This window comes from Manis javanica, chromosome 8, assembly GCF_040802235.1.
Source record: "Manis javanica isolate MJ-LG chromosome 8, MJ_LKY, whole genome shotgun sequence".
Lineage (NCBI taxonomy): Eukaryota > Metazoa > Chordata > Mammalia > Pholidota > Manidae > Manis > Manis javanica.
The window spans coordinates 86,928,808-86,939,920 of NC_133163.1; the positions used below are offsets into that span (position 1 = coordinate 86,928,808).

General features: G+C 38.9%; 1 pseudogene; it reads right to left on the reverse strand.

Moving 5' to 3' along the window:
- Window positions 1-206: 206 nt before the first annotated feature.
- Window positions 207-305, reverse strand: LOC118968401 (U6 spliceosomal RNA; annotated as a pseudogene).
- Between the last annotated feature and the right edge of the window lie 10,808 nt (window positions 306-11,113).

Below are 11,113 nucleotides of genomic sequence, written 5' to 3' on the forward strand. Positions count from 1 at the left end.
GAAAAAAGATTTACTCTTTTATATTTACACACATGATTAACATTTCCAGTTCTCTTCATTCCTTCCTGTAGATCTGATTTTCCATTCAGTGTCATTGTTGAAGAACTTTTCTTAGCATATCTTATAGTGGCAGTCTGCTGACAAAGACTTTTCTTAGTATTTTTTATTTGAATTGCCTTTATTTTTGCCTTCATTCCTATTATTTTTAAAATATGGAACACTTCACAATTTGCATGTCATCCTTGCTCAGGGTCATATTAATCTCTGTATCATTCCGATTTTAGTATATGTGCTGAAGTGTCCACCTGCCTTCATAATTAAAGAATGTTTTCTTGGATATAGAAATGTGGATTGATTATTTTATTTTGGCACTTTAAAGTATTTTTCAATTGTCTTCTGACCTACATGGTATCTAATAAGAGATTAGCCATCAATTGTCTATTGTCATTTCCCTGTATGTAATATTCCTTTTCTCAGATTGCTTTAAAAATCGCTTTTTATTTTTACATTTTAGCATTTCAATTATAATGTGCCTAGGTTTCCTTTGCATATATTTTGCTTGGGGTTCACTGACCTTCTTAAACCTATAGTTAACCACTTTTGCCAAATTGCAAAATTCTCAGACATTATTTCTTTAAACATTTTCCCCTATTTTGTCTCCTTCTCTTATAGAATTCCAATTATAAATAACTTGGACCACTTGATATTATCCCACAAGTCACTGAGCCTTGCACATTTCAGTATATTTGGTTCTGTATTTTATATTTGATAATTACAAATGATCTCTCTTCAGTTTTGCTGACCACTTTTTCTATAATGTATAATCTGCTGTCTATCCATATAGTGAATTCTTCATTTTACATATTACCCTTTTGAGTCATAGAATTTGCATGTGGTTTTTTTGTAGAGTAACTTTTTCTGTCAGATTCCTTATCTAGTCACTCATTTTTTTCATCTTTTCCTTTATGTTCTTCAACATACTTCAAATACTTGCTTTAAAATCCATTTCTGCTAATTACAACATCTAGATCATTTCAGTCCCTGTTCTAATTGACTATTTTTTGTTATTTGATCATTGGTCATATCTTCCTGCTTCTTTGCATGTTTAGTAATTTTTTAATTTACTCTAGACAGTATGAATTACATTGTTTGCTGCATTTATTTTTTCTGTAAGGCAGTTGAATTATTGGTAGATTTTCCTGATCCTGTCAAATGTTTTATGTTTAGTGAGGGCTTTTCTGTTTTAGTTTTGTCTTTAGTCCTGGGATGTGGTTCTTTTACTGGGGCATGACCTTCAGTACTCTGGCATGATCTTTCTCATGTCTCAATCCAATCCCTGAGAAGATCAGCATGGTCTTTTCACTTTTGCTAAGCCAGAAATCCATTCTACATGATCTCTGATACCTTTGTTCACTTCTCAGCCCCCATGCAGGCTACCACTGCTAGACCTCAGAGAATCTGCCCTAATACACAACCCAGCACTATAGAAAGAACACAAAGTAATTGCCCAAGCTGATTTATGGGCCTTCCCTTTACACAGCTCTCTCCTTTCCAGGACCCTTCCCTTTAAAAACCACTCACTTAATTATTCCTGAATTTTGATCTCGACCTTTTCATCAACTAGACTATCACTGTGTTTGGACTCTACCTCCAAGCCATTGAGAAAGATCCCCCAGCAGGAATATAAGTTGAATTTGCCTAATGTGTTTAACTCCTTTAAAGGATCACAGTTCTGTGCTGCCTATTGTCACATGCTTGAAAACAGTTATTTCATGTTTTTCCCAGATCTACTGTTCTTTAGAAAGAGAAGATACGTCTAATAACAGAAATTTCATCATATCCAGAAACAGAAGTTCCCACTTCATGGCTCTAAACAGAAGAGTATTCTAATCACATTTTCCCTTTATGTACTTTATCCTGATGCTCTTACAGAGTATAGACATGGAAGAACAGGGAAACCTTTTAGAAGAATAATGTAGTAGTCCAGATGTCAAATGTTAAGGATTGTGGTAGTAGGGATAAAGAAGAGAGAGACTTGAGAAACATATGGAATATAAAACCAGCTGAGATTGAGAAAACAGAAAGGACAGCTACATAAGGTGAAACATGGGGAGATAGTAAATGTTAACGGGCATAGATCTTCAATCAAAGTATTTCCCAAGGCACTGTATTTTTAACAACAAGTGTCAACAAACAGTCAGTTTGCTTGTATTAATCAGTCACTTGTTCTGAGCTATCTTAAGATCAGAGTGTCAGCATGACAATCTCAGATCCTGGGGTTCTGCTTTTCTTTCAAAAAGTTGATTGAGGTTTTTGTGAATACACAAAATAATTCATTCTTAGACTAGTATCCTGTTTCAGACTTATCTCAGGGAAATACCATTGTGAACTACCTCTGCAAAGATGGGAATAGAGATAACCATAGCAGATAACATTCACTGGGCACTTCTACTGTGCCTGCAACTGTACACAATGTTTTATTTAGATTATTTCATCTTTCACCAAGTCTTCCTCCTTCATGAAAAGTCACACATGAAGAAAGTGTTCCATTTATTCTACCTCTAACAAAGTGCATGCAGATATGATACCTGGAAATGCAGCAGCCATCCTGGGGGCAGAAACAGATGAGCCTATACAACAAGCTGATACGCAAACATTGGCAAAGCAGAACGGATGGAAGTTACCTAGGTCCTTGATGACTCCTCTGAGCCCTGTACTTAATAAACCTTTCATTATCTTTACATGCTACACTGTATTTTCTTCATTATTTAAGCTACTGTTAGTTAAACATTCTGTTGCTTAATGCTGAAAGCACCTAAAGTGGCACTAGAAGTCCTTTATTGGCTTATATCATCAGTTGACAAACTTACTCTGTAGAATGGCCAGATAATAAATACGTTTTGCAGGCCATACAGTTCCTGTCAAAAATACTCACCACTATTGTTATAATACAAAAGTGGTCACAAATGTTATATAAGTGAATATGTGGCTATATTCCAATTAAATTTTATTTAAAAAAGCAGGGGATTAGATTTGGCCAATGGACCATAGTTAGTCAACCTGGCTTAAATAAATTCATGTGAACTTTGGTCTGTTGAGAGAATCTTTTCATTCAGCTGTAGGCTGGATGGATTTGGAGTATGCCTATCAGTCTCTAATACTCTAATACTACTTTTTTTTTTTTTTTTTTTTTTTTGAGAGGGCATCTCTCATATTTATTGATCAAATGGTTGTTAACAACAATAAAATTCAGTATAGGGGGGTCAATGCTCAATGTACAATCATTAATCCATCTCCAGCCTAATTCTCGTCAGTCTCCAATCTTCTGAAGCATAACGAACAAGTTCTTACATGGTGAACGAATTCTTACAGAGTGAATAAATTCTTACATGGTGAACAGTACAAGGGCATTCATCACAGAAACTTTCGGTTTTGATCATGCAATATGACCTATAAACCATCAGGTCAAATATGAATATTCATTTGATTTTTGTACTTGATTTATATGTTGATCCCACATTTCTCCTATTATTATTATTATTTTTATTTTTAATAAAATGCTGAAGTGGTAGGTAGATGCAAGATAAAGGTAGAAAACATAGTTTAGTGCTGTAAGAAGGCAAATGTAGATGATCAGATGATCAGGTGTGTGCCTATGGACTAAGTATTAATCCAGGCTAGACAAGGGCAGCAAGACATCCACGGATGCAGAAGATTTCTCTCAAAGCAGGGGGGGTGAGGTTCTGAGCCTCACCTCTGTTGATCCCCAAATTCTCACCTGATGGCCCCCCTGCGACTGTGCCTGTCTTAGGTTGTTCCTCCCTTGAGGAATCTTACCCGTCTCTGGCTAACCAGTCATCTTCCGGGGCCATACAGGGAAATGTAAAGTTGGTAAGTGAGAGAGAAGCCATATTGTTTGCAAAGGTTAGCTTTTTACTTCTTTGCAGATTTATGCCCTGTGGCTTCTATGCCCAGCACTTGTCTCGAGGTATCTTTACCACCTGGAGGAATTATGATACTCGGTAAATTCGATATGAGGCACGAATTCTATTTAAGGTTTGTAATTAGGAAGGAAGAAGAAAAGCTATAGATGTAGCATATGAAGGAAACTTGGGAGGATTGATTATTTCTTTGACATATCTTCTTGTATAGTACCTTAAGTATGTATAGGTTTTAAACTACTAACTAATTTGCACACACATATTAACATAATAGGAATACGGTGACATAAACAAAGCAAATCTATAATTACCAGCCATCTCCAGTGAAGCCAAGAAAACCATTTAGGCACCCTAGGCATTTGTGAAAATTTATCTATGATATGATGGATATTTTCCAACTGTACTTGAACCATCAGACAAATTAAAGCAGCCCATTTCTGGGATCTGTTCACATCCCATATGTTCTTTTAACCATAGATAGTCTATAGTCATGAGATTTTGGGGTGCTACAACTTGCACCCCTCCCAACTCCTGGTTGAGTTCCAACAGTACAGATCCAGTCAAATTCGTTGTCTCACTGTATGCACATGCCAGCCTAGACATCTCCCTCCTCCTTCTTATGGCAAGTCCAGGAGACGGTGGGCTGGATGCAGCCACAACCGCAGCATCGTCCTGATCCCTGTGGAGGCTTTTTGATGATCATCCCCCTGCACGAGTCCTCCAGAGAGTGCTGATGCCGGAAGCTCCTCCTCATATCGTATCTTAGTTCATTTTCTGGGTATCCAAGCTAGGCCTTGATCTTCTGTGTAGAAACAAACAGACCCTTTACCCACACTTTGACATGCCCTCTATACCACTGTGCAGAACTCATTGGAGTTCAGCACACAGTAACTGCTTTTTTTTTTTTTTTTTTAATTAAGAGAAAGGAATATTATCAGAAAAGAGTACCTCCATAGCTGATCATCTGACACCCTTTAAGTGATCAACATTAAGGATATTTAAAGCATGCGTTGATCTTTGATTTACCAATAGTTTTATCCTGTTAAGGAGTAATCCCCCTTTTCTTTCTTTCTTTCTTTTTTTTTTTAAATTTTTAATCTACACTTACCTGAAGAATACTATGTTTACTATGCTCTCCCCTATATCAGGTCCCCCCTAACAACCACATTACGGTTACTGTCCATCAGCTTAGCAAAATGTGGTAGAGTCACTACTTGTCCTCTCTGTGTTGTGCAGCCCACCCTCCCCTTTCTCCCTCCCCCCCATGCATGCTAATCTTAATACCCCCCTTCTTCTTCCCCCCCCTTATCCCTCCCTGCCCACCCATCCTCCCCAGTTCCTTTCCCTTTGGTACCTGTTAGTCCATTTTTGGGTTCTGTAATTCTGCTGCTGTTTTGTTCCTTCAGTTTTTCCTTTGTTCCTATACTCCTCAGATGAGTGAAATCATTTGGTATTTCTCTTTCTCCGCTTGGCTTATTTCACTGAGCATAATACTCTCCAGCTCCATCCATGTTGCTGCAAATGGTTGGATTTTTCCACTTCTTATGGCTGAGTAGTATTCCATTGTGTATATGTACCACATCTTCTTTATCCATTCATCTACAGTTGGACATTTAGGTTGCTTCCAATTCTTGGCTATTGTAAATAGTGCTGCGATAAACATAGGAGTGCATCTGTCTTTCTCAAACTTGATTGCTGCGTTCTTAGGGTAAATTCCTAGGAGTGGAATTCCTGGGTCAAATGGTAGGTCTGTTTTGAGCATTTTGATGCACCTCCAAACTGCTTTCCACAATGGTTGAACTAATTTACATTCCCACCAGCAGTGTAGGAGGGTTCCCCTTTCTCCACAGCCTCGCCAACATTTGTTGTTGTTTGTCTTTTGGATGGCAGCTATCCTTACTGGTGTGAGGTGATACCTCATTGTAGTTTTAATTTGCATTTCTCTGATAATTAGCGATGTGGAGCATCTTTTCATGTGTCTGTTGGCCATCTGTATTTCTTTTTTAGAGAACTGTCTGTTCAGTTCCTCTGCCCATTTTTTAATTGGGTTATTTGTTTTTTGTTTGTTGAGGCGTGTGAGCTCTTTATATATTCTGGACGTCAAGCCTTTATCAGATCTGTCATTTTCAAATATATTCTCCCATACTGTAGGGTTCCTTTTTGTTCTATTGATGGTGTCTTTCGCTGTACAGAAGCTTTTCAGCTTAATGTAGTCCCACTTGCTCATTTTTGCTGTTGTTTTCCTTGCCCGGGGAGATATGTTCAAGAAGAGATCACTCATGTTTATGTCTAAGAGGTTTTTGCCTATGTTTTTTTCCAAGAGTTTAATGGTTTCGTGACTTACATTCAGGTCTTTGATCCATTTTGAGTTTACCTTTGTATATGGGGTTAGACAATGGTCCAGTTTCATTCTCCTACATGTAGCTGTCCAGTTTTGCCAGCACCATCTGTTGAAGAGACTGTCATTTTGCCATTGTATGTCCATGGCTTCTTTATCAAATATTAATTGACCATATATGTTTGGGTTAATTTCTGGGGTCTCTAATCTGTTCCACTGGTCTGTGGCTCTGTTCTTGTGCCAGTACCAAATTGTCTTGATTACTATGGCTTTGTAGTAGAGCTTGAAGTTGGGGAGTGAGATCCCCCCTACTTTATTCTTCTTTTTCAGGATTGCTTTGGCTATTCGGGGTCTTTGGTGTTTCCATATGAATTTTTGAATTATTTGTTCCAATTCATTGAAGAATGTTGCTGGTAATTTGAGAGGGATTGCATCAAATTTGTATATTGCTTTCGGCAGGATGGCCATTTTGACGATATTAATTCTTCCTAGCCATGAGCATGGGATGAGTTTCCATTTATTAGTGTCCCCTTTAATTTCTCTTAAGAGTGACTTGTAGTTTTCAGAGTATAAGTCTTTCACTTCCTTGGTTAGGTTTATTCCTAGGTATTTTATTCTTTTTGATGCAATGGTGAATGGAATTGTTTTCCTGATTTCTCTTTCTATTGATTCGTTGTTAGTGTATAGGAAAGCTACAGATTTCTGTGTGTTGATTTTGTATCCTGCAACTTTGCTGTATTCCGATATCAGTTCTAGTAGTTTTGGAGTGGAGTCTTTAGGGTTTTTTATGTACAGTATCATATCATCTGCAAATAGTGACAGTTTAACTTCTTCTTTACCAATCTGGATTCCTTGTATTTCTTTGTTTTGTCTGATTGCCGTGGCTAGGACCTCCAGTACTATGTTAAATAACAGTGGGGAGAGTGGGCATCCCTGTCTGGTTCCCGATCTCAGTGGAAATGCTTTCAGCTTCTCGCTGTTCAGTATAATGCTGGCTGTGGGTTTATCATATATGGCCTTTATTATGTTGAGGTACTTGCCCTCTATTCCCATTTTGCTGAGAGTTTTTATCATGAATGGATGTTGAATTTTGTCAAATGCTTTTTCAGCATCTATGGAGATGATCATGTGGTTTTTGTCTTTCTTTTTGTTGATGTGGTGGATGATGTTGATGGATTTTCGAATGTTGTACCATCCTTGCATCCCTGGGATGAACCCCACTTGGTCATGGTGTATGATCCTTTTGATATGCTGTTCAATTCTGTTTGCTAATATTTTATTGAGTATTTTTGCGTCTACATTCATCAGGGATATTGGTCTGTAATTTTCTTTTTTGGTGGGGTCTTTTCCTGGTTTTGGTATTAGGGTGATGTTGGCTTCATAGAATGAGTTTGGGAGTATTCCCTCTTCTTCTATTTTGTGGAACACTTTAAGGAGAATGGGTATTATGTCTTCTCTGTGTGTCTGATAAAATTCCGAGGTAAATCCGTCCGGCCCCGGGGTTTTGTTCTTGGGTAGTTTTTTGATTACTGTTTCAATTTCTTTGCTTGTAATTGGTTTGTTTAACTTTTGTGTTTCTTCCTTGGTCAGTCTTGGGAGGTTGTATTTTTCTAGGAAGTTGTCCATTTCTTCTAGGTTTTCCAGCTTGTTGGCATATAGGTTTTCATAGTAGTGTTTAATAATTCTTTGTATTTCTGTGGAGTCTGTCGTGATTTTTCCATTCTCATTTCTGATTATGTTGATTTGTGTTGACTCTCTTTTTCTCTTAATAAGTTGGGCTAGAGGCTTATCTATTTTGTTTATTTTCTCAAAGAACCAGCTCTTGGTTTCGTTGATTTTTGCTATTGTTTTATTCTTCTCAATTTTGTTTATTTCTTCTCTGATCTTTATTATGTCCCTCCTTCTGCTAACTTTAGGCCTCATTTGTTCTTCTTTTTCCAGTTTTAATAATTGTGATGTTAGACTATTCATTTGGGATTGTTCTTCCTTCTTCAAGTGTGCCTGGATTGCTATATACTTTCCTCTTAAGACTGCTTTCGCTGCATCCCACAGAAGTTGGGGCTTAGTGTTGTTGTTGTCATTTGTTTCTATATATTCCTTGATCTCTATTTTGATTTGTTCATTGATCCATTGATTATTTAGTAGCATGTTGTTAAGCCTCCATGTGTTTGTGAGCCTTTTTGTTTTCTTTGTAGAATTTATTTCTACTTTCATACCTTTGTGGTCTGAAAAATTGGTTGGTAGAATTTCAATATTGTGGAATTTACTGAGGCTCTTTTTGTGAGCTAGTATGTGGTCTATTCTGGAGAATGTTCCATGTGCACTTGAGAAGAATGTATATCCTGTTGCTTTTGGATGTAAAGTTCTATAGATGTCTATTAGGTCCATCTGTTCTAGTGTGTTGTTCAGTGCCTGTGTGTCTTTACTTATTTTCTGCCCGGTGGATCTATCCTTTGGGGTGAGTGGTGTGTTGAAGTCTCCTACAATGAATGCATTGCAGTCTATTTCCCTCTTTAGTTCTGTTAGTATTTGCTTCACATATGCTGGTGCTTCTGTATTGGGTGCATATATATTTAGAATGGTTATATCCTCTTGTTGGACTAAGCCCTTTATCATTATGTAGTGGCCTTCTTTATCTCTTGTTACTTTCTTTGTTTTGAAGTCTATTTTGTCTGATATTAGTACTGCAACCCCTGCTTTCTTCTCACTGTTGTTTGCCTGAAATACGTTTTTCCATCCCTTGACTTTTAGTCTGTGCTTGTCTTTGGGTTTAAGGTGAGTTTCTTGTAAGCAGCATATAGATGGGTCTTGCTTTTTTATCCATTCTATTACTCTATGTCTTTTGATTGGTGCATTAAGTCCATTTACATTTAGGGTGACTATTGAAAGATATGTACTTATTGCCATTGCAGGCTTTAGATTCGTGGTTACCAAAGGTTCAAGGTTAGCTTCTTTAGTATCTTACTGCCTAACTTAGCTCGCTTATTGAGCTGTTATATACACTGTCTGGAGAGTCTTTTCTTCTCTCCCTTCTTATTCCTCCTCCTCCATTCTTCATATGTTGTGTGTTTTGTTCTGTGCTCTTTTTAGGGGTGCTCCCATCTAGAGCAGTCCCTGTAGGATGCCCTGTAGAGGTGGTTTGTGGGAAGCAAATTCCCTCAGCTTTTGCTTGTCTGGGAATTGTTTGATCCCACCATCATATTTAAATGATAGTCGTGCTGGATACAGTATCCTTGGTTCAAGGCCCTTCTGTTTCATTGCATTAAGTATATCATGCCATTCTCTTCTGGCCTGTAGGGTTTCTGTTGAGAAGTCTGATGTTAGCCTGATTGGTTTTCCTTTATAGGTGACCTTTTTCTCTCTAGCTGCCTTTAAAACTCTTTCCTTGTCCTTGATCCTTGCCATTTTAATTATTATGTGTCTTGGTGTTGTCCTCCTTGGATCCTTTCTGTTGGGGGTTCTGTATAATTCCATGGTCTGTTCGATTATTTCCTCCCCCAGTTTGGGGAAGTTTTCAGCAATTATTTCTTCAAAGACACTTTCTATCCCTTTTCCTCTTTCTTCCTCTTCTGGTATCCCTATAATACGAATATTATTCCTTTTGTATTGGTCACATATTTCTCTTAGTGTTGTTTCATTCCTGGAGATCCTTTTATCTCTCTCTATGTCAGCTTCTATACGTTCCTGTTCTCTGGCTTCTATTCCTTCAATGGCCTCTTGCATCTTATCCATTCTGCTTATAAATCCTTCCAGGGATTGTTTCACTTCTGTGATCTCTTTCCTGACATCTGTGATCTCCTTCCGGACTTCATCCCACTGCTCTTGCATTTTTCTCTGCATCTCATCCCATTGCTCTTGCATTTTTTTCTGCATCTCTGTCAGCATGTTCATGATTTTTATTTTGAATTCTTTTTCAGGAGGACTAGTTAGGTCTGTCTCCTTCTCAGGTGTTGTCTCTGTGATCTTTGTCTGCCTGTAGTTTTGCCTTTTCATGGTGATAGAGATAGTTTGCAGAGCTGGTACAAGTGACCGCTGGAAGAGCTTCCCTTCTTGTTGGTTTGTAGCCTTTTCCTGGGAGAATAGCGACCTCTAGTGGCTTGTGCTGGGCAGCTGTGCGCAGACAGGGCTTCTGCTTCCTGCCCAGTTGCTTTGGGGTTTATCTCTGCTGTTGCTGTGGGCTTGGCCTGGCTGTGGCTGTTCCTCCAAAATGGTGGAGCCCCGTTGGAGGGGGAGCAGCCAGGAGACTATTTATCTCCGTAAGGGGCCTCTGTGCTCCCTGTTGCCCAGGGGGTTAGAGTGCCCAGAGATCCCCAGATTCCCTGCTTCTGGTCTAAGTGACCTGTCCTGCCGCTTTAAGATTTCCAAAAAGCACTCTCCAAACCAAAACAACAACAGCATCAATGAGAGAGGGAACAGAAAGAAAGAGAAAAAAAAAGGAAAAAAAAGGAAAAAACAAGCGATTTTTTTTTTTTTTTTTTTTGTCCTCAGGTGCCGGTCCCAGGCACCCACTCACTGGTCCTGCTGCCCTGTCTCCCTAGCACCAGGGTCCCTGTCCTTTCAAGGCTTCCAAAAAGCACCCACCCACCGGTCCCGCAGGGAAGGAACGCTCAATATTCTTTGTCCTCAGGCACTGGTCCCACGCACCCGCTCACCAGTCCCGCCGCCCTGCCTCCCTAGCACCGGGGTCCCTGTCCCTTCAAGGCTTCCAAAAAGCACTCGGCAAAAAGAGAGAAAAAAAAGGGGAAAAACGCGCGATTTCTTCCGTCCTCAGGTGCTGGTCTCAGGCACCCACCCACCTGTCCCACAGGGAAAAATGCGGGATATTCTTTGTCCT